This window comes from Bubalus bubalis, chromosome 12, assembly GCF_019923935.1.
Source record: "Bubalus bubalis isolate 160015118507 breed Murrah chromosome 12, NDDB_SH_1, whole genome shotgun sequence".
NCBI lineage: Eukaryota > Metazoa > Chordata > Mammalia > Artiodactyla > Bovidae > Bubalus > Bubalus bubalis.
Window position 1 is genome coordinate 59866303 of NC_059168.1, and position 23736 is coordinate 59890038.

The 23736-nt window shown below is 39.6% G+C and overlaps 1 long non-coding RNA gene and 1 pseudogene across 1 annotated transcript; one reads left to right on the top strand and one right to left on the bottom strand.

Moving 5' to 3' along the window:
- Positions 1-2060: 2060 nt before the first annotated feature.
- On the top strand, positions 2061-2421 carry LOC112578082 (annotated as a pseudogene).
- A 17204-nt stretch (positions 2422-19625) lies between these two features.
- On the bottom strand, positions 19626-21163 carry LOC123328538. The gene is made up of 2 exons (XR_006543422.1): positions 20979-21163; positions 19626-20221 (listed from the first exon to the last, which is right to left on the bottom strand). It is a non-coding gene; the product is annotated as an uncharacterized LOC123328538 (long non-coding RNA).
- Between the last annotated feature and the right edge of the window lie 2573 nt (positions 21164-23736).

Here is a 23736-nt window from a genome sequence, read left to right on the forward strand (position 1 = left end):
ATGCATTTATTTGAGTTGGGACTGTCCACACTTACAAACAGAGGAAGCCTGACTAACACAATGTCTAAATAAAGAGTATTTCAAACCTTGAGGAGGATTGGTCATCACTGTAAGTTTAGAAAACATCTTAAAAGCAGTACACCTTCAGTATTATACAGGGAAATGGTTGCCACAGATGTAACCTTATAGTGCAAATAGGATCAGAAGGTCCTTAAGATCAACCAGCTAATTCCCCTTGATCTGATTCCAAGCAAGCAACAAGCCTTTGATTGTAAATTGCCCTCCTAGGTTGAACTGCCTAGAAAAAGCATAATAAACAGAGCAAGTGTATCCAGTCTACTTGATAGTTACATTGTTCATTGTTAAGCAGTAAGATGGCACCTAATGAGTCAACACCCTAGAATCAGATCACTTTGGTGGATGCTAACATTAATTTTTCTGAGCTAGAAAGGTTTAGAGGCAACAAAGTCTAGTGATGGAAATATAAACTCTTGAGCTAGACTTCTTGAATTTGAATCCTAGCATTGCCACTTACTACTGTGTGACTTTGGATAAATTATTTAACCTACTTGTACCTTATTTTCTCACCTGTAAAATGGGAATATAATAGTGACTACCTCATAACATTATTAAATTAGAATTATGAGTTAATCTTTATAAAGAAAGTAAAACTTACAAGTACTATAAAGTAAAATAATAGGATTTCCCTAGTGGCTCATATGGTAAATCTGCCTGCAGTGCAGGACACCAAGGTTCAATCCTTGGGTCAGGAAGATCCCCTGGAGAAGGGCATGGCAACCCACTCCAGTATTCTTGCCTGGAGAATTCCATGGACAGAGGAGCCTGGCGGGCTACAATCCACGGGGTCACAAAGACTCAGACACAACTGAGTGACTAATACTTCTTCTTCTTCAGACTAAAAAAGAGACCTGGGATATGACATTGACCTTATGCTGCAGCTACTCCAGGAGACTGGATAACTCTATCACACAGAGTTAGAACTTACTTCAACTACCTGCTTACATTTCTAACTAACTGGTTGGCTTCTAAGCTTCTAGAGGGCAGGGACTGTGCCTTACTCATCTTTGTATTTCCTTGTACTTCTAGTGCCTGGGCCTGGGCAAGCACAAGGAGACAGTGCCCTGTTCACAGAATCCAAAGGCATGGATTTGAATCTTCACTGGATTACCTACTACATATCCTGGAACAATTTACTCAATTTCCCAGACACTCAGTTCCTGCAGTAGTAAATGTGGACTCCACACAAAAACTACTAGAACTGATAAACAAATTCAGCAAAAACAGGATACAACATTAACATACCAAAATCTGTTGCATTTCTTTACACTAACAATGAAATATCAGAAAGGGAAAGGAAAAAAATCCCTTTTAAAATCACATCAAAAGATAAATTGGGAACAAATTTGACCAAGGAGATAAAAGGCTTATATGATGAGAACTATAAAACATGGATAAAGGAAACTGAAGATGATTCAAACAGAAAGATCTTGTGCTTTTGAATTGGAAAAACATTTTTAAAATGGTTATACTACCCAAAGCAATCTATAGATTTAATGTAATCTCTATCAAATTACCCATGACATTTTTCACAGAACTAGAACAAATGGAGAAGGAAATGGCAAGCCACTCCAGTGTTCTTGCCTGGAGAATCCCAGGGACGGGGGAGCCTGGTGGGCTGCCGTCTCTGGGGTCGCACAGAGTTGGACATGACTGAAGCGACTTAGCAGCAGCAGCAGCAGCAGAACAAATAACTCAAAATTTTATGTGGAGCCATAAATGACCCAGAATTGCTCAAACAATCCTGAGGAAAAACAACAAAGCTGGAGTCATAAATCTCCCAGACTTCAGACAATGCTACAAAGCTACAGTAATCAAAACAGTGTGGTATTGGCACAAAAACATACATCTGAATCAATGGGACAGAATAGAGAGCTCAGAGATAAACCCACACATCTTTGGTCAACTAATCTTCAATAGAGGAGGGAAGGATATATAATGGAGCTTCTGGTTCCAGCTTTGCAAGAGCATGTAACATAAACATGAAGCTGCTCACCCACAATCTGCTGAGCTTGCATGTGTGGGGAGTGAGGCCCTGTGGCTTCCCTCTGCATGGCCACTGAGGTCCATATCAACCCTGTGGAGTTCAACCCCAACTTCATAGCATGTATGATACTCAAAATGGAGTGGGAAGTGCTTCTGGAGGCTGCCAACAGCCTGCATCTGATCAAGGTGCCCAAAGAGACGATTCAGGGATATAAGCATGACAAGAAATTTCTGAGAAAGAGGCACCATATACTGCTGGAAGTGGATGTGTTGGAGGGCATCCTGCAATGCCCAGAGTCAGGATGTCTATTCCCCATCAGCCATGGGATCCCCAACATGTTGGTTGCTGAGTGGTGAGGAAAGTATGTTAGTTGTTCAGTCATGTCTGACTCTTTGTGACCCCCTGGACAGTAGCCTGCCAGGCTCCTCTGTCCATGGAATTCTCTAGACAAGAATACTGGCGTGGGTTGCCATTCCCCTCTCCAGGAGATCTTCCCAACCCAGGGATGGAACCTGGGTCTTCAGTGTTACAAGCAGATTCTTTACCAATTGAATCACCAGAGAAGCCCGTGATGAGGAAACTGAGACTTAAAATTGTGCCAGGCACTGGTTTTTCACTCTATGAACATGTGTATCTTTGTTTACATGTATCTTGTTTGCTAGTCCTATCCTATGTATCCCTAATTCTTGGCCTATTGACACAACAAACACACTATGTTTTTGAGCTTGATATTATATTTTTTTCTCATTAAAGGTTCAGGAAAAAAAAAAAGAATATACAATGGAGAAAAGACAGTCTCCACAGCAAGTAGTATTGGGAAAATTGGGCAGACACATATAAATTAATGAATTTAGAACATATCCTCACATCACACACAAAAAATAAACTAATAATGACTTAAAGACTTAAACGTAAGATATGACACCATAAAACTCCTAGAAAAAAAATAGAGAAACATTCTCTGACATAAATTGCACAAATGTTCTATAAGTTAATCTCCCAAGGCAATACAAATAAAAGCAAAAATAAGCAAATAAGACCTAACCAAACTTAAACGCTATTATGCAGCAAATGAAACCATAAAAGAAAATGAAAAGACAACCTGTGGAATGGGAAAAAAACTTGCAAAAGATGTGACCAGCAAAAGCTTAATTTCCAAAATATACAAACAGCTCATATAACTCAAGAACAACAACAATAAACCCAATCAAAAAATGGACAGAAGACCTAAATAGCTGGGCTTCCCTGATAGCTCACTTGGTAAAGAATCTGCCTGAAATGCAGGAAACCCCGGTTTGATTCCTGGGTCAGGAAGATCCACTAGAGAAGGGATAGGCTATCCACCCCAGTGTTCTTGGGCTTCCCTTGTGGCTTAGCTGGTAAAGAATCTGCCTGCAATGCAGGAGACCTGGGTTCAATCCCTGGGTTGGGAAGATCCTCTGGAGAAGGGAAAGGTGACCTACTCCAGTATTTTGGCCTGGAGAATTTCACAGACTGCATAGTCCATGGGGTCTCTAAGAGCTGGATGCAACTGAGCAACTTTCACTTTCACTTTCTGAAGAAGATACACAGATGGCCAATAGGCACATGAAAAGATGCTCAACATTGCTAATTGTTAGAGAAATGCAAATCAAAACTACAATGAGGTACCACCTCAGACTGCTCAGAATGGCCATCGTTAAAAAGTTTACAAATTATAAATGCTGGAGAGGGTGTGGAGAAAAGGGAACTCTCCTGCATTGTTGGTAGGAATATAAATTGGCATAGCTACTATGGAAAACAGTATGCAGTTCCTTAAAAAACTAATAGTAGAGATGCCATATGATCACCAATCCCACTCCTGGGCATATATCTGCAGAAAACTCTAATTTGAAAAGATACATACACCTCAAAGTTCACTGCAGCACTATTTACAATAGTCAAAACATGGGAGCAACCTAAATGCCCACTGACAGGCGAAAAGATAAAGATGTGCTATTATAGACATATTGAAATACTACTCAACCATGGAAAAGAATGAAATGATGCCATTTGCAGCAACATGAATGGCTCTAGAGATTACCATACTAAGTGAAGCAAGTCAGAAAGAAAGACAAATACCGTATTATTATCACTTATATGTAGAGTTTAAAACATGACACAAAAGAACTTACTTACGAAATAGAAACAGACTCACAGACATAGAAAACAAACTTTTGGTTGGCAAAGGGGAAAGGTGGTAGGGGAAGAATAAATTACGAGTTTGGAATTAGCAAATATAAACTACTATATATAAAATAGATAAACAACAAGGTTCTATGTATAGCATAGAGAACTGTATTCAATATCATGTAATAAACCATAACGGAAAACAAAAAAGAATATGTACATCAGTTCAGTTCAGTCGCTCAGTCGTGTCCAACTCTGCGACCCCATGAATTGCAGCATGCCAGGCCTCCCTGTCCATCACCAACTCTCTGAGTTCACTCAAACTCACGTCCATCAAGTCAGTGATGCCATCCAGCCATCTCATCCTCTGTCATCCCCTTCTCCTCCTGCCCCCAATCCCTCCCAGCATCAGGATCTTTTCCAATGAGTCAACTCTTCGCATGAGGTGGCCAAAGTATTGGAGTTTCAGCTTTAGCATCATTCCTTCCAACGAACACCCAGGACTGATCTCCTTTAGAATGGACTGGCTGGATGTCCTTGCAGTCCAAGGGGACTCTCAAGAGTCTTCTCCAACACCACACTTCAAAAGCATCAATTCTTCAGTGCTCAGCTTTCTTCACAGTCCAACTCTCACATCCATACATGACCACTGGAAAAACCATAGCCTTGACTAGACGGACCTTTGTTGGCAAAGTAATGTCTCTGCTTTGAATATGCTGTCTAGGTTGGTCATAACTTTCCTTCCAAGGAGTCAGCGTCTTTTAACTTCATGGCTGCAATCACCATCTGCAGTGATTTTGGAGCCCAAAAAAATAAAGTCTGACACTGTTTCCCCATTTATTTCTCATGAAGTGATGGGACCAGATGCCATGATCTTCGTTTCCTGAATGTTGAGCTTTATGCCAACTTTTTCACTCTCCTCTTTCACTTTCATTAAAAGGCTTTTTAGTTCCTCTTCACTTTCTGCCATAAGGGTGGTGTCATCTGAATATCTGAGGTTATTGATATTTCGCCCAGCAATCTTGATTCCAGCTTGTGCTTCTTCCAGCCCAGCGTTTCTCATGATGTACTCTGTACAGAAGTTAAATAAGCAGGGGGACAATATACAGCCTTGACGTACTCCTTTTCCTATTTGGAACCAGTCTGTTCCATGTCCAGTTCTAACTGTTGCTTCCTGACCTGCATATAGGTTTCTCAAGAGGCAGGTCAGGTGGTCTGGTGTTCCCATCTCTTTCAGAATTTTCCACAGTTTATTGTGATCCACACAGTCAAAGGCTTTGGCATATATATATAACTAAATAACTTTTCTCTACACCAGAAGCTAACCCAACATAGTAAATCAACTGTACTTCAAAAAAAAAAAGAGTAAACAACTTTATTGAGGTATAATTGCACATTTAAAGTGTACACTTTAAGTTTTGTTTTAAGTTTAAAGTTTTGACATATGTATATACCTGTGAAACCAACACTGCCACCAAGATACTAAACATATCAAGCGTACTCTATCACTCCCCAAAGTTTTCATGAACATTTATGTTCCAGGAACGTTTATGAACAAAATCCAAATCTTCAGACTCCTAGGCTGGTGCTGCTTCTTTTATACCTGAAGGAAATTTGTGTTATTGACCCATATTGTATGCTACTGTACATTTATGGAAAAGAACATAATTGAAAATAAAAGATTTTATTTATAGAAGCCCCAATATATACTACAGACACTATTAAGTCTGCCATCCAGTGAGACATCCTGCCTGCTTCCTGATGAATCATCAATTCAAAGTCTTTCCAGAGACCTTGCCCTTGGATTCTGGGAGGTAACCAGGTTTATTGTGTCTTTATAATAACTTCCCTTTTTGCTCTCTGCTTATGCAACTTTAAACAGAACTCTTGCCATTTGTTATCTCAATTTCTTCCTCTTTATCTCAGTTTTCTTCCTTTTTTTCTGTGAGGATGGAGGTGAAGTTCCTGTGCTTCTAATATAAACTGTCTGGGTTCAAAACCCACTTCTCTTACTTACAAACTACAGAGCTTTGGGCAGGTTCAGATTAGATCAGATCAGATCAGTCGCTCAGTCATGTCCGACTCTTTGCGACCCCATGAATCGCAGCACGCCAGGCCTTCCTGTCCATCACCAACTCCCGGAGTTCACTCAGACTCATGTCCATCGAGTCAGTGATGCCATCCAGCCATCTCATCCTCTGTCATCCCCTTCTCCTCTTGCCCCCAATCCCTCCCAGCATCAGAGTCTTTTCCAATGAGTCAACTCTTCGCATGAGGTGGCCAAAGTACTGGAGTTTCAGCTTTAGCATCATTCCTTCCAAAGAAATCCCAGGGCTGATCTCCTTCAGAATGGACTGGCTGGATCTCCTTGCAGTCCAAAAGACTCTCAAGAGTCTTCTCCAACACCACAGTTCAAAGCATCAATTCTTCAGCTCTCAGCCTTCTTCACAGTCCAACTCTCACATCCATACACGACCACAGGAAAACCCATAGCCTTGACTAGACGGACCTTTGTTGTCAAAGTAACGTCTCTGCTTTTGAACATGCTATCTAGTTTGGTCATAACTTTCCTTCCAAGGAGTCAGCGTCTTTTAATTTCATGGCTGCGGTCACCATCTGCAGTGATTTTGGAGCCCAGAAAAATAAAGTCTGACACTGTTTCCACTGTTTCCCCATCTATTTCCAATGAAGTGATGGGACCAGATGCCATGATCTTCGTTTTCTGAATGTTGAGCTTTAAGCCAACTTTTTCACTCTCCACTTTCACTTTCATCAAGAGGCTTTTGAGTTCCTCTTCACTTTCTGCCATAAGGGTGTTGTCATCTGCATATCTGAGGTTATTGATATTTCGCCCAGCAATCTTGATTCCAGCTTGTGCTTCTTCCAGTCCAGCATTTCTCATGATGTACTCTGCATAGAAGTTAAATAAGCAGGGGGACAATATACAGCCTTGACGTACTCCTTTTCCTATTTGGAACCAGTCTGTTCCATGTCCAGTTCTAACTGTTGCTTCCTGACCTGCATACAAATTTCTCAAGAGGCAGATCAGGTGGTCTGGTATTCCCACTCTTTCAGAATTTTCCACAGTTTATTGTGATCCACACAGTCAAAGGCTTTGGCATAGTCAATAAAGCAGAAATAGATGTTTTTCTGGAACTCTCTTGCTTTTTCCATGATCCAGGTTATCTCTCTACAAAGCCTGGTAGTTTGATATTAAATTCTTGGTGAATGTTACATACAACTATTTTCTTTGTAAACTGGCTTATATACTACTCAGCCCACATGGCAGAGATGTCCAAATCTCCTGTCTCATAGGGTCATCCCCTCCCCAATCTCTAGGTTTTACATCTATATCTTTAAGAGACTAGTTTATTAAAAGCAGAATCCCAGCCAACGTAATGTTCTAAATTGGAAAACAAATACTAAAACTGATTTTACTTCTATATTTCTTTCTGGAACCAAGTAATATTTTCATGTAAATCTACATTAAAGGGTTTTTTTTTTTTTTTTTAGATATATACATATATGGGAACATTAGATGTGAACTAGTTAGTTGTGAAAGAATTAGTAGTTTTGCTTTTAAAAAATCAAATCAAATGTACCTTTTGTTACTGCTCTATAATAAACCCTTAATGTATAATATTTCATTTAATCCACATGTCTCCCCACTGAGTAAGCTGAGGAGCAAGAGGATGCATTGGTCTTGCTGTCTTATGTGGCAGAGGTAGACGAGGTAGAAGGGGAGGCAGGAGAGGCAGGAATACTCAATGCAACACAAGGGAAATACATCATAGTTTCTGTCTGACTTTTTTGGTTTTTCCTTTCTCTAAAAATGTTCATATACCACAAACCACATGATATTCTGTAAAATGAACACTTAGGCAATAATGATGGAGACACAAAAAAGTCTCATACAGTTTTTGCCCCACAGTTTTTAGATTTTCACACGAAGACACATACACAAGTTTACTACTTCAATAATGATTTACTATTAGCATGATGATTTACCACTCACTAAGTGAGAGTGAATCATAAAGATCTTCATCCTTGTCTTCACATTGAGTAATCTGGGAAAGAGCAGGAGGAGGGGTTGCTCTTGCTGTCTTAGGGGTGGAAGAGGTGGAGAAGATGGAAGGGGAAGCAAGAGAGACAGGCACACTCAGTGTAACTTTAAGGAAATATTGTAATTTCTGAATGACTTTTTTGCTTTTTCATTTCTCTAAAAATGTTTCTATATGGTAGCCACCACTATTTGCTTTAGTTTCAGTGCCCATATCATAGAGTCCTGAGGTCATAAAAGAAGTCAAAAGTGGTCTTGAATAATTGGGACCTTTCTGCCAGATTGTCTTATGTCAATTTGTTTTTTGGCACTGCTTCTTCTACATCTTCCTCATTTTCTGGTCTTGGTTCAGAAGCACTCTTCTCCACCAAGTCATCTTCTGTTAATTCCTCTGATGTGATGTCTACTAGCTCTTGAATTTCTCCAAGATCTAGATCTTGAAACTCTTCACTCCCCCTCGCTACCTTTGTTGCCATATCCATAATCTCTTTCACGATCCCCTTGACTGGTTCTGTTGTAAATTCTGTGAAGTCATGCATAACAGCTAGACACAGTTTTCTCCAGCAGGAATTTATCCTTTCAGGTTTGATGGCTTTCAGTGCTTTTTGTACAACAGTGATGGCATATATTCAATGGTATAATCCTTCCAGACTTTTATGATCTTCTATTGGGTTTCTCTTCCATAGCACTGACAATCTTTTCCATAAAGTACCATACATAATGAGGTTTAAAGGTCCTTATAACCCCCTGATCTGGGATTCCTTGGTGGCTCAATGGTAAAGAAACTGCCTGCAATGCAGGAGACCTGGGTTTGATCCATGGGTCAGGAAGATCCATTGGAGAAAGGAATGGCTACCCACTCCACTATTCTTGCCTGGAGAATTCAATGGACAGAGGAGCCTAGCAAGCTCCATGACAGTCCATGGAGTCACAAAAAGTCAGACACGACTGAGCAACTAACACTTTCACATGACCCCTGATCTAGAGGCTGAATTACAGACATTGTGTCTAGTGGCAAGCAACCACTTCAACACCTTTGGAGTTGAACTCATGAGGTCTGAAGTGGCCAAAGACATTGTCCAGTATCAAAAGAAATTTAAAAGGCAATTACTTACTGGCAAAGGTACTTCCTGACTTTAGAGACAAAACGTTGACAGAACCAATCAAGAAAAAGTGTTCTGGTAGTGTAGGCCTTCTTATTGTAAAACCAAAAGACTGGTGTTATCTTTTCCCTTCATGGTTTAGGAGTTAGCAGCTTTATAGATAAGGGCAGTCCTGATCATAAACTGGACTGCATTTGCACAAAATAGTAATGTTAGCTTATCCTTTCCTTAAATGCTGGTGCTCACTTCTCTTCCTTACTAATAAATGTCTTTTGTGGCATGCCCCTCCCCCCGCCAGAACAGAATACTTTTGTCTGCATTAAAAACTTGTTTAGGCAGACATCCTTCCTCCTCAACGATTCTTTTAATGACAACTTTTCTGCTGTCTGTTGCTGAGCAGAAGCTTCTTCTCCTATTATCTTGACATTTTAAAGCCAAACTTCTTTTTAAAATTATCAAACTATTCTTGCTGACATTAATTTTTCCAGCTTTAGGTCTTTCACCTTCCTTTTAAGTTGTCATATGACTTCATTTTTTCTGGAATCATATTAGACTCCATAGATAAGTCTTTCTTACAGCAATACTTCACCCACACAAAAGGGTTACATTTTCAATATGAGATAAAAAGGCATTTCATCAACAGCGCAAAGTTTTGCAACAGTTACAAGTTTCTGTAGCTGCAGCTACGGTTTCATTTTCCTTTTCCCTTTTTAACAATGGTCTTTACACTGGATTTCTATATCTTGAAATGGTGGGTAACCACAGCTGCAGATCAAACAGATCAATCTATGCTGCATATCAAACAGTTCAAATTTTTCTTGTAATATAATGACTCTGCTTCTTGTAAGAACTTCCAGGATCATTAGCAGCACTTCGTATGGGTCCTTGGTGTTATTCAAAGTTTATGGCATTGCACTAAACACGAAAAATCTTTGAAAACCATGAGATAATTTTTTACTGCAATATAGAATTTACTAGAGACACAACTGCTCACATGGAGATTTTTAGTGTCACATAGCATTTTACTTGCAACACGAAACACAAGTTCATCGTTATAGCAACAGGAGGTAGCTATGAAATTATCAAAGTAGTACACTATGTGTCATAGTTAATTTTATGCAGTTATGATTTAATACTGCATCTTTATGTTTGTTTATCTTTTTCTTAACTGGGAATGTTTCCATGTATGGTCTGTAAGTGTCAGTGTAAATTTTGAAAATTTTTGAACTTTTTATAATAGACTTGTATATATTTTACAGTTGTTGATGTTCAGCCACTAAGTCAAGTGTGACTCTTTGCAACTCCATGAACTGCAGCACGCCAGGCTTACCTGTCCTTCACTATCTTCTGGAGTTTGCTCAAACTCATATCCATTTAGTCAATTATGTCATCCAGCCATCTCATCCTCTGTCACCCTCTTCTCCTCCTGCCATCAATTTTTCCCAGCATCAGGGTCTTTTCCAGTGAGTTGGCTCTTCACATCAGGTGGCCAAAGTACTGGAGCTTCAGCTTCAGCATCAATACTTCCAGTGAATATTCAGAGTTGATTTTTTTTAGGTTTGACTGGATGATCTCCTCACTGTCCAAGGGTGAGGACAATGAGTGTGTTCACTGTCCTTAGAGTGTGTTCTCTGGCACCACAATTTGAAAGCATCAATTCTTCAGTGCTCAGCCTTTTTTATGGTCCAACTCTCACATCCATACATGACTACTGGAAAAACCAGTTTTGACTATAGACTTTTGTCAGCAAAGTGATGTCTCTGCTTTCTAATATGCTGTCTACATTTGTCAAAGGTTTTCTTCCAAAGAGCAAGCGTCTTTTAATTTCATGGCTGCAGTCATCATCCACAATGATTTTGGAGCCCAAGAAAAGTAGTCTGTCGTGGTTCCCACTTTTTCCCCATCTATTTGCCATGAAGTGATGGGACCAGATAGCATGATTTTCATTTTTTGAATGTTGAGTTTTAAACCAGCTTATTCACTCTCCTTTTTTACCTTCATCAGAAGGCTCTTTAGTTCCTCTTCACTTTCTACCATTAGAGTGTTTTCATCTGCATATCTGAGGTTGTTGGTATTTCGCCCAGAAATCTTAATTCCAGCCTGTGAGTCATCCAGCCTGACATTTCTCTTGATGTTCTCTGAATATAAGTTAAATAGGCAAGGTGACAGTATACAGCCTTGACGTAGTCCTTTCCCAATTTTGAACCAGTCTGCTCCATGTCCAGTTCTAACTGTTACTTCTTGATATGCATAAGGTTTCTCAGGAGACAGGTAAGATGGTCTGGTATTCCCATCTCTTTAAGAATATTCTACAGTTTGTTGTGATCCACATAGTCAAAGGCTTTAGCATAGTCAATGAAGCATATTTTTTTTTAAAATTTTCTTGCTTTTTCTATGATCCAATGGATGTTGGCAATTTGATCTCTGGTTACTCTGCCTTTTCTAAATCCAGCTTGAACACCTGGAATTTCTTGGTTCATTTACTGTTGAAGCCTAGTTTGAAGGATTTTAAGCATTACCTTGCTAGCACGTGAAATGAGCACAGTTGTACAGTAGTCTGAACATTCTTTGGCATTGCTTTTGGGGACTGGAATGAAAACTGACCTTTTCCAGTCCTGTGGCCACTGTTGAGATTCCCAAATTTGCTGGCATATTGAGTGCAGCCCTTTCACATTATCATCTTTTAGGATTTGAAATAGCTCAGCTAGAATTCCACTACCTCCACTAGCTTTGTTCGTAGTGATATTTCCTAAGGCCCACTTGACTTCGCATTAAACAATGTCTGGCTCTAGGTGAGTGATCATACCATCGTGATTATCTGGGTCATTAAGACCTTTTTTTGTACAGTTCTTCTGTGTAGTATTGCCACCTCTTCTTTATCTCTTCTGCTTCTGTTAGGTCCTTGCTCTTTCTGTCCTTTAATGTGCCTATCTTTGCATGAAATAGTCCCTTGGTATCTCTACTTTTCTTGAAGAGATCTCTAGTCTTTCCCATTCTATTGTTTTCCTCTATTTCTCTGCATTGTTTACTTAGGAAGGCTTTCTTATATCTCCTTGCTATTCTCTGGAACTCCACATTCAGTTAGGTTTCTCCTTTCTCCTTCGCCTTTTGCTTCTCTTCTTTTCTCAGCTATTTGTAATACCTCCTCAGACAACCACTTTGCCATCTTACATTTCTTTTTCTTGGAAATGGTCTTGGTCACCACCTCCTGCACAATGTTATGAACTATCATCGAGTAAATGATACTTCAGCAAGTGATAAAATACTCTAGTACCTGTGTATATTTTATGCATTCATGACATACCTTACTTCTTTTTGATATTTCTAGGCTACACAATTTTTGAGTTATTTTCAAACTGTCACAAATCTAAAAAAAAGTTTCGAATATATTTTTTGAAAAAATATGCGTTTAAACTGCCTTCACAGTTCAGTCCCAAGATGTTCAAGGATCAACTGTATATATACATATGCACATGCACACACACACACACAGAGACATAGAACAAATCTCTTATTACTTAAGGCAGACAATCAAAACCTGATATCCAATATTCTTTAAAAACTTGAGTTATTTACTTTCAATGACATTGTTTCATAGGACATAAAATTAAGATGTTAGCTAACATAATCACTTTTTCTTGCATGTAATAGCTAATGAAAACACATTAACAAAGCAGTCATGTCAAGTATTTTAAACTGTCCTTGAAAGGGTAGACACCAAGAGTTCTCCATGGACTCCCCACTGTTCTTAGGGTAGAGTTTCTGCCTCTTCTCTTTGCACCTCCTTATCCCTGATCAAAGCACTTTCAAAGAATTGTCTATACTTAATTTTTACTGACTCTCCTTTCTCTCTTGAGCCTACTCCAATCAGATTTTCCTCCCACTGTGTCATAAAAACTGCACTTATCAGAATCAACAACGACCTCCATGCAGTCAAATCTCAAGGAGAAATCTCAGTTCATATCTCATACCACCTAACACTAGCATTTGATTTATTGGTTGGTTTCTTCTGCTTGAAATAGTTTTGTCACTAGATCTCCAAGTCACCTCCCTCTTCGGTTCTCCTTCTACCTCAACGGCCATTCTTTCTCAGCATTCTTTACTGAATTCTCCTTTATCTTCCTAACCTTTAAAAATTCAAATGTCCAGGACTCACTGCCTAAACTTCTCTTCCTATCTACACACTCATTCATTGAAGTTTTCATCTAGTCCATGACTTTAAATGCCATTTACATGCTGCTGCCTCCGAAATTCCTATGTCGGGTTCAACTCCTATGCAAACTACATATCCCACAGGCTATTTCCCATCTCAATTTGTATGTCTACAGGCATTTCAACAAGCCCAAAACTAAACTGCTAATCTTCTGCCCTAGAGTGCTCTTCCTTCAAATTCTCCACTTCATAAAACAGTAACACCATTCTTCCACTCGCTCAGGCCCAAATCTTAGAACCACACTTGACTCCTCTCCTTCTCACACATCCCACATCCAGTTCATTAGAACATCCAGTCAACTGTACTACAAAACTTATTCACACTACCAGTCACACTACTTCTCACTACCTCCTCCTCTTGCCACCTTGGACCAAACCTCGATAATCTCATGTTCCTTTCACTTAGTCAATTTTTCACCCTGTGAAGCAAAGCATTTAAAAGGTTAAGTTGGATTGTTACTTTTCCTATGGCTTCCCATTTTACTCAGAATGAAAAGCCTTTGTGACTATAACCCCTTATATGATGTTTCCACCATTACCACCTCTAGCAACTCTTTGATCTCATTTCCTACTGCTCTCCCTCTTGCTCACCTATCGTATCCACAATGCTGTCCTTACTATTCCTCACACACACCAAGCACACCCTGTCTCAGGGTCTTTGTATTTCTAACATTCTCCAAGTATTCCTATGTAATGCTCTACCTTCCTCACCTAGGTCTTTCCTAACTATCCCATATAAAATAAATCCCCTCATCTTTTCGATACTCTATCCTGATTTAGTATTCATAAAACCTTTTTTATTTTGAAATAATTGTAGATTCATAAGCACTTGCAAGAAATAATAGAGATCCTGTGTACCCTTTACTCAGTTTCCCCCAGTGGCCACATTTTACAAAACTACAGTGCAATATTGCCGTTGATACAGCCAAGATACAGGACATTTCCAGTTCTATCAAGGCTTCATGGTGCTCTTTTACAGCCACACCCACGACCCTCTAACCTCTACTCCCTTCTAACCCTCAGCAACCACTAACCTGTTCATTTCTAGTTGTTTTTATTTCAAGAATGTTATATAAATGTAATCATATATATTAACTTTTTGGGATTGGCCTCTTCCACATACCATTATTCCTTGGAGATTCATCCATGTTGTTGTGTCATGGCATTTTTTTACCACCTGATATACAAACATATATTTTTATTTGCTTATTAGGCTAAGTGAAGGACAGGAAAGCCTGGCATGCTGTAGTCCATGGGGTTGCAAAGAGTTGGAAACGACTGATCGACTGAACAACAAGGCTAAGTTTCCTGAGAGCAGGGAATCTATTTTGTACACTGTACTATAGTGTAGATATAAAATAAACATTTGTTGAATAAATTAAATCCAGACTCTTTAACATGACTGATAAGACCCAAATGAAGCATGCTTATCTTTCCAACCTTATCTTTCATTTCCATGACTCCTCCACGCTGCCACACCACTCCCATCCAGATACACTAAATAGTGAATAATGCCATTCAATTACACTAAACATCTTGCCATTTATAGCAGATTGCCTATGTGCTCTGATTTTTTTCATATTTACTATTCATAACAATGGGTCTCAAACAGTAGTGTACCTCAGAACCACGGGGATGATCAGGTTTATTAAAACAGACTGCTAGGCTCCAACTTCGGAGAAGGCAATGGCAACCCACTCCAGTACTCTTGCCTGGAGAATCCCATGGACGCAGGAGCCTGGTAGGGTGCAGTCCGTGGGGTAGCTAAGAGTTGGACACGACTGAGCGACTTCATTTTCACTTTTCATTTTAATGCATTGGAGAAGGAAATGGCAACCCACTCCAGTACCCTTGCCTGGAGAATCCCATGGACGCAGGAGCCTGGTGGGTTGCGGTCTACGGGGTCACCCAGAGTCGGACACGACTGAAGCGACTTAGCAGCAGCAGCAGCAGGCTCCAACTTCAGAGTTTTAAATTCAGGAAGTCTGAAATAAGTCCTGAGAATCTGCATTTCTGACAAATTCCCAAGTGATGTTGATTCAGCTTGTTGATGAATTGTATGTGGAAAATCACTGTGTCAGAACATTTTAAAATTTCCCTCCCCATTTCACATGCCTAATTTCTTGGTTAACTTCTAGTCCTTCCCTTACCCTAGAACATGGTGTTCATGGTACACTGTACTTACCCTATCACATCACTTATCACAGGATATTATAATGTCCTATTTATGTGTGCTTCTTTTCCGCCAAACGATATTCTCAGCACTTAGTACAGTCTGATACAGACTAAGTACTCAATGTATATGATGACTGAATAGGTTCCTTAATTTTGACACCTTAAAAGACTCAACTGAAATAGTATCTTTACAGTCATAGGATATTTAGAAGGAAGTGCTTCTATATGCTAGAAATAAAAGATGAAAACACCAAGGATCATTTAAGGCAATTTTTAATATTAAGATTTTATAGAAAGTATTATTGTTTATTGCAGTTCTTTTCAACCAAAAAAATATACCACACATTGAAATAATGACTGATGACAAAGGTTAAAAATGCAAGTTAAGGTACTTTAAACATTATTTTTTCAATAATTACTTCAAAGTCTGTATTTTGTTCTTCTAAAAGTGTACTCTCTTGCCTTCAGACTAAACACCCAAACCACAGACTATCTAACCCAGCCAGGACTTCAAAGAACACTGTAATTGACCCCCAGTGCTCACCAGATGTTGAAATCAGAACATATTCACTTGTACAGATCTATAGACTATTACTAAAATTCCAAAATCCAAAAAATCTTTAGAAACCTAAAGTTTTTCACAAGTTTGAGTCAAATTCATTTAGCAGCAAAATCTTACCTGAACATATATGTGGTTACTATATAGGTTATATAGCTTTATCCAAATTAGTGTTAATACTAACGCATTTTTTGTGGCATGTTTGATGTTTAATTTTAAGATGCTGCTCTAGACCCCACTGAAGTGTTACAGAAAATATGGTATATACACTATATTCCTGCCTAAAATCCCAACAATTTTGAATTCTGAAACACACTTGACCCAGAGGGTTTGGACAAATTTACTTGACTATATTAAGAATGAGAAGTCAATTTCTCTAACCCTTACATTTTTGTCTACTATATTTGAAATATTTATCCAAATAATGTCCCCTACTATTTTATCCAATTTTCTGTTGATGGGTGGGGCTGTGTTCCCTCCGTTATTTACCTGGGGCCAAACTACGGTGGAGGTAATGAAGATGATGGCAATGGTGACCTCCCTCAAAAGGTCTCATGCAAGCGCTGCTCATGACGGTGTGATCATCACCTAGAGCCAGACATCCTGGAATGTGAAGTCAAGTGGGCCTTAGGAAGCATCACTACAAACAAAGCTAGTGGAGGAGATGGAATTCCAGTTGAGCTATTTCAAATCCTAAATGATGATGATGTGAAAGTGCTGCACTCAATATGCCAGCAAATGTGGAAAACTCAGCAGTGCCCACCGGACTGGAAAAGGTCAGTTCTCCTTCCAACCTCAGAGAATGCTCAAACTACCACACAATTACACTGATCTCACACTCTAGTAAAGTGATACTCAAAATTCTCCAAGCCAGGCTTCAACAGTATGTTAACTGTGAACTTCTAGATGTTCAAGCTGGTTTTAGAAAAGGCAGAGGAACCAGAGATCAAATTGCCAACATCCGCTGGATCATCAAAAAAGCAAGAGAGTTCCAGAAAAACATCTATTTCTGCTTTATTGACTATGCCAAAGCCTTTGACTATGTGGATGACAACAAACTGTGGAAAATTCTGAAAGAGATGGGAATACCAGACCACCTGACCTGCCTCCTGAGAAACCTGTATGCAGGTCAGGAAGCAACAGTTAGAACTGGACATGGAAGACGAGTACATCAAGGCTATATATTGTCACCCTGCTTATTTAACTTATATGCAGAGTACATCATGAGAAATCCTGGGCTGGATGAAGCTCAAGCTGGAATCCAGATTTCCAGGAGAAATATCAATAACCTCAGATATGCAGATGACACTGCCCTTATGGCAGAAAGCGAAGAACTAAAGAGCCTCTTGATGAACGTGAAAAAGGAGACTGAAAAGTTGGCTTAAAGCTCAACATTCAGAAAACTAAGATCGTGGCATCCCATCCCATCACTTCATGGCAAATAGATGGGGAAGCAATGGAAAGTGACAGACTTTATTTTGGGGGGCTCCAAAATCACTGCAGATGGTGACTGCAGCCATGAAAAAGACACCATTAAAAGACACTTGCTCCTTGGAAGAAAAGTTATGACCAACCTAGACAGCACATTAAAAAGCAGAGACATTACTTTGCCAACAAAGGTCCATCTAGTCAAAGCTATAGTTTTTCCAGTAGTCGTGTATGGATGTGAGAGCTGGACTATAAAGAAAGCTGAGCAGCCAAGAATTGATGCTTTGAACTGTGGTGTTGGAGAAGACTCTTGAGAATCCCTTGGACAGCAAGGAGATCCAACCAGTCAATCCTAAAGGAAATCAGTCCTGAATATTCATTGGAAGGACTGATGCTGAAGCTGAAACTCCAATACTTTGGCTACCTGATATGAAGAACTGACTCATTTGAAAAGTCCCTGATGCTGGGAAAGATTGAAGACGGGAGGAGAAGGGGATGACAGGGGATGAGATGGTTGGGTGGCATCACTGACTCAATAGACATGAGTTTGAGTAAACTCTGGGAGTTGGTGATGGACAGGGAGGCGTGGCATGCTGTAGTCCAGGGGATCTCAAAGAGTCAGACATGACTGAGTGACTGAACTGAACTGAACTGATTGTTTTATCGTTTTGTATCTGAAAGACTGGTCTTAATAAAAAGAGTTTTCAGAGCTGTGGTACATATACACAAAGGAATATTATTCGGCTATTAAAAAGAATGCATTTGAATCAGTTCTAATGAGGTGGATGAAACTGGAGTCTATTATACAGAGCAAAGTAAGTCAGAAAGAAAAACACCAATACAGTATATTAACATACATATATGGAATTTAGAAAGATGGTAACAATGACGCTATGCAAGACAGCAAAAGAGACACAGATGTAAAGAACTGACTTTTAGACTCTGTGGGAGAAGGCGAGGGTGGGATGATTTGAGACAATAGCATTGAAACATGTATATTATCATATGTGAAATAGACTGCCAGTCCAGGTTCGATGCATGAGACAGGGTGCTCAGGGCTGGTGCACTGGGATGACCCTGAGGGTGGGATGGGGAGGGAGGTGGGATGGGGGTTCAGGATGGGGAACACATGTACACCCATGGCTGATTCATGTGAATGTATGGCAAAAACCACCACAATACTGTAAAGTAATTAGCCTCCAATTAAAATAAAATTTTAAAAAAGAAAAAAATAAAAATAGTTTTCAGGAATTCACTGGTGGTCCAGCAGTTAGGACTCTGACTCACTGCTGAGGGCCTATGTTCAATTGCTGGTCAGGGAACTAAGATCCTACAAACTGCATGGCACAGCCAAAAAAAAGTTTCTTCATTTTATCTAACATTAGCTAAATACTGTTGGGAACTCAATGTTTCTATTCATATATGATACTTTCTTTTTAAATCAAGGAAACTCTATACTTCTTTGGGATCCTCGTGGCTCACTACCATCAGATGAATCATCATCATCCTCAAATGAATCATCACCAGCATAACTGAAAGTATAGAACTAAAAAAAAATGCCTTGTGGGAAACATATCATTTTGAAATCCATCTCAAAGGCTAATGCCACATTTACAAGTCATTGACATTTGGCAGACTCAACTGATGAAAGTAGAATTTTTGTAGATTAAAATGTAAAGGGGACAACAATAACAGATTTATCACTGTAAAGAGGAAAAACACCTTAAATTTAGGAATGAACTGAACAAAAAACATATAGGATCTATGAAGAAAATGCCACTGGGAAACATTAAAAGAAAGCTTGGGTAAACAGAGGGCCACGTACTTCTATTCAGCATATTTGGTTTCAAAAGGAAGAGGAATCATTTAGGTGACTTTAAATTGAAAGAGAAGTTTATTTGCAGAGTAGTACCTTGTGTAGATAGGTTTAGTAGGGCAAACCAGGACCCGGAAAGTTCCAAAACCCCAGGCAACTAACTTCTCTACCACTCACTTCTGGGAACCCAGGGCTTTGTAGCTCTTCTGCTCGCTATCTGTCGCTCTCTGCAGGCCTATTTGGTCTATACACTTGCATGTGGGTCAGACATCTCTCCCTCCCTTACGTGCTAGTGTCATCACTTTCTAGGTTGAGACCAGGTAAGACTAATTGCAAATTTCTCAAGAGAGAATCTGATTGGGCCAGTTTGAATCCTACTCCTGGTCCAATCAGCTATGGTAGGGGAAGGAAGAGGGTTAAGTGGGTACCTGCTCACTAACAAAAGATAAAGACTGGAACATGAGGAAGTGGTGCAGGCAAATTGAATGGCATGTCTCTTATACATGAGCAGACTGCATACCGTGGAGAGGCAATACAACATAAGAGGTTAACAGCACAGGCTCTGGGACCAAACTGCCTGAATTTGACTTTAAGTCAAATTAGTTGCTTGACCTTCAACAAGTTATTCAATCTCTTTATGCTTCAGTCTTCTCATCTGTAAAATGAGGATGATGATAATAGGGTTGCTGTGGGGATTGAATGAATGAACACAAAGAAAGCACTCAGTTAAAAACTACTTATGTATTATTTTTATAAAGATACCCATCTCCCCTAAATTAATCTATAAAATTAATGCAAGTCCAATCAAAATCACAACTCTTTAAATCTGACAAAGCAATTTTAAAGTTACTATGGAAGAAATATCTATGGAGAGGATGGCATAAGTAGAATGGTAAGAATATATAGACTGATGCAAGCTCATGTCATAGATCTTACGATGGTTGTTTCACATTATATTTTTTAATGTACGTATATGACAAAATTTTCTTTTATATACATCAAATATATTTTTAAAGAAACAATTCTTTAAAAATATATTCCAAAAAAGAAGACTATTAACCATGGATTTACCCTACCAGCAGTTTAAAAATAATTTAAAAGTATATTAAAACAATAATATTATTATCCAATAACAAGTCAATGGAATAGAAAATAAAGTATATGTGGAAATTTAGTACAGTATAAACGTAGAATTTTAAATCAGAGAGAAGACTGGGTGGTGTTCAATAAATAGTGTAGGGCAACCAAGTCATTTGGGGGAAAAAAAAATCATGCTAGATTCTTCCCTTCTTCCTCCTAACTAAACTTCAGAAGGACTAAATACTGAACTATTTTTAAGAAGATATCTAAAAATGTTAAAAGAAAATACACAGGTAAGCATGACATTAAAGCTGGAAACAGAAAAGACCTACCTAAAAATGTCTTTCTTCACAACAACCCCATCAGCTTTAACTTCTACTCATTTGCACTTATTTATGGATTCTGAGAAGGCAATGGCACCCCACTCCAGTACTCTTGCCTGGAAAATCCCAGGGATGGAGAAGCCTGGTAGGCTGCAGTCCATGGGGTCCCGAAGAGTCGGACACGACTGAGTGACTTCATTTCCACTTTTCACTTTCCTGCACTGGAGAAGGAAATGGCAACCCACTCCAGTGTTCTTGCCTGGAGAATCCCAGGGACGGAGGACCCTGGTGGGCTGCCGTCTATGGGGTCGCACAGAGTCGGACAGGACTGAAGTGACTTAGCAGTAGCATGGATTCTGCTTCTGATTAATTCTATGTAAAATTTTTACATAATACAAAATTGAACACATACAATTTTGTTATATATTTTATATAATCTTATCATGTACTTTTCTTGTACCTCTTGTCTTTCTACTTAGCCCACACATCATTGGCATAGTCCATTCTTCACTCTGCTTCTCTCTCCTCTCTTAAAATAACTTTCTTTTAAAGTTACAAACATGTAGTTTTTCTTAAGTGAATTTTAGTATTGTTTTCTTGAGCTCTATCTATAAAGTATCTTTTTTTGCATTTTAATTGAAATTGATAATGTACAAATAATTTAGAAATGAATTGTATTCTTTGCTATTTTAGTTTCATCTGGCATCATATGTTATTTTCCCTAGGCTGCCTTTTTTCCTTCAATAAAAGTTTTATTGGGGGGTGGAAGCCATACACAGAAAAAGAAGACAAGAAAAACTTCTCAGCAAATAAACACCACAAGCTATATTATAAAAGATAAATTTAAAAAGGTAAAAATATTTGTGATTACATTCAGACAAAAGTTAATATTCCTAATTTACAAAAAGCTCTCATAATTAAAAAAAAAAACACATTAATATTCCAGATAGGCAGAAATCATGAACTGGCAATTCACAAAAATAGAGCCAATATATATGGAAGATGCTCAGTTTTACACTTGGTCAACCAGATGCAAATTAAAACAAGATGAAAAGGTGATAAGAGATATTTTTTAAGGTGATAAAGTTCACAAAGATTAACAATACTCAAGATCTGCAAGAAGACCACCTAGCTATCGTTCACCCACTATGTTGGTGGAAAACTACTACTTTTCAAGGGAAGAGTCTGGTAACAACATATAGAACTCTCTAAATGCGCATTCCCTTTGATCCAGTAAATGTATTTCTATGAATTTATGTTAAGGAAAATCAGGGATATGTACAGGTTTATGTATAATAATCATCTAGTATTGTTTGCACAACTGAAAAACTGTTAATACCCTAAAAGTCCAACAATCTAGAAACTGATTGAACATATTAATACTATATCCATATAGCCATTAAATCCATACAGCCATTAAAAACGCTAATGTAACCTATTTTATCTGGAAAGATATAAGGCATATGGAAAACAGAATATGCTCATATTTTCCTATTAAGAAAAAAAAGTTTATGTGTATGTATGAAAACTCTAAGTTTATACAGAACTAAGTTAATACGTTATTTCTGGGTGACGAGATTGTGGGTTTTTCTTTTACATACGTTTATGTACTTACTATTAGACAGTTTTGCAGGGAGCAGGCATTAAAAAAAAAAAGCAGTATTCTTCTTACAATCACAGACTACAAGGACACTTAATTTGCGGAGGTAAATGGGCCTCGGGTGAGACGATCCTGCTACAGCGGGAGCTGAGGGAAAAGTTCCCAGACCGACGAGCCTCGCCCTACTGTTTAGGCGAGAGCACAGCGACCGGAAACACGCCACGCGAGATCTCGGGGATTCTGGGTATGGACGTACCCGCATTACCTCTCAAGGAAGAAAGTGTTACCGTTTGAAAACTATTTATCTCTTTCCTTTAACACAACACCTATCAGTGCAGTCAGGACGTTTCTATCCTGAGAGGGGTGCGGGGGAGGTCGGCAGAGTTAAAGTTTTTCCTGAAAATGAAAGGCTCCCCTTCTCCCATCCACCCGCCTCTTCCCGTCATTCTGGAGGCGCTTAGAGGCCGCCGCGGGGGAAGGCCGTTTCTCTGGGTGACGATTTACAAGAACGCTGCCAGCGTCAACAACGCTAGCCGACTATTGTGTGTTGCTGCTGCCGAGAAAGGTGGACGGGGCACAGCGCAGCGTGGGACGTGGAGGCGAGGTACACACTGATTGGCCCGCGGCTGCCCAGGCCGCTGCTGGGGGCGGGGCGGCGTGCGAGGCGGGATGGCGCGCGTGCGCAAAGGCTTCCCCTCGAGCCGGACTGTTTCCCGGGTGCCAATGTGGGTGTTCCAGACGCGGAACTGGGAGGAGCGAGGGGTGTGATTTTGGCCTGGCCGCGGGAATGGGGGCCGTTAATCTTTCACATACGCATACCCAGCAGGGCGCATAAATCAGCGAGGCTTTCCTTTGAGGCCTGGCCCACTGCAGGCGAAGAACTGCCGAGGAGTGAGAGGCGAGGCTCAGGCCAAAAGATCGGATCACATGCGGGCCACTGCCTGCGTAGCGTAGGGCAGGGAAGCCCTGCGGAAAAGCCAGAGTGGAAGGACCGACAGCCCAAACACTACCGCTCCCTTTGGCTAGGTACCTAACTTTATGGTGATAAATTAGTAGCTTTGCTATAGAAGTCTAGTTTCAAGTCCCAGAGAGTGAACAAGAATCACATACTGTTTTGAGAGAGTAATACCTCCATGGGAGACCTCGAAGCCCAGTAAGGCTTCCAGA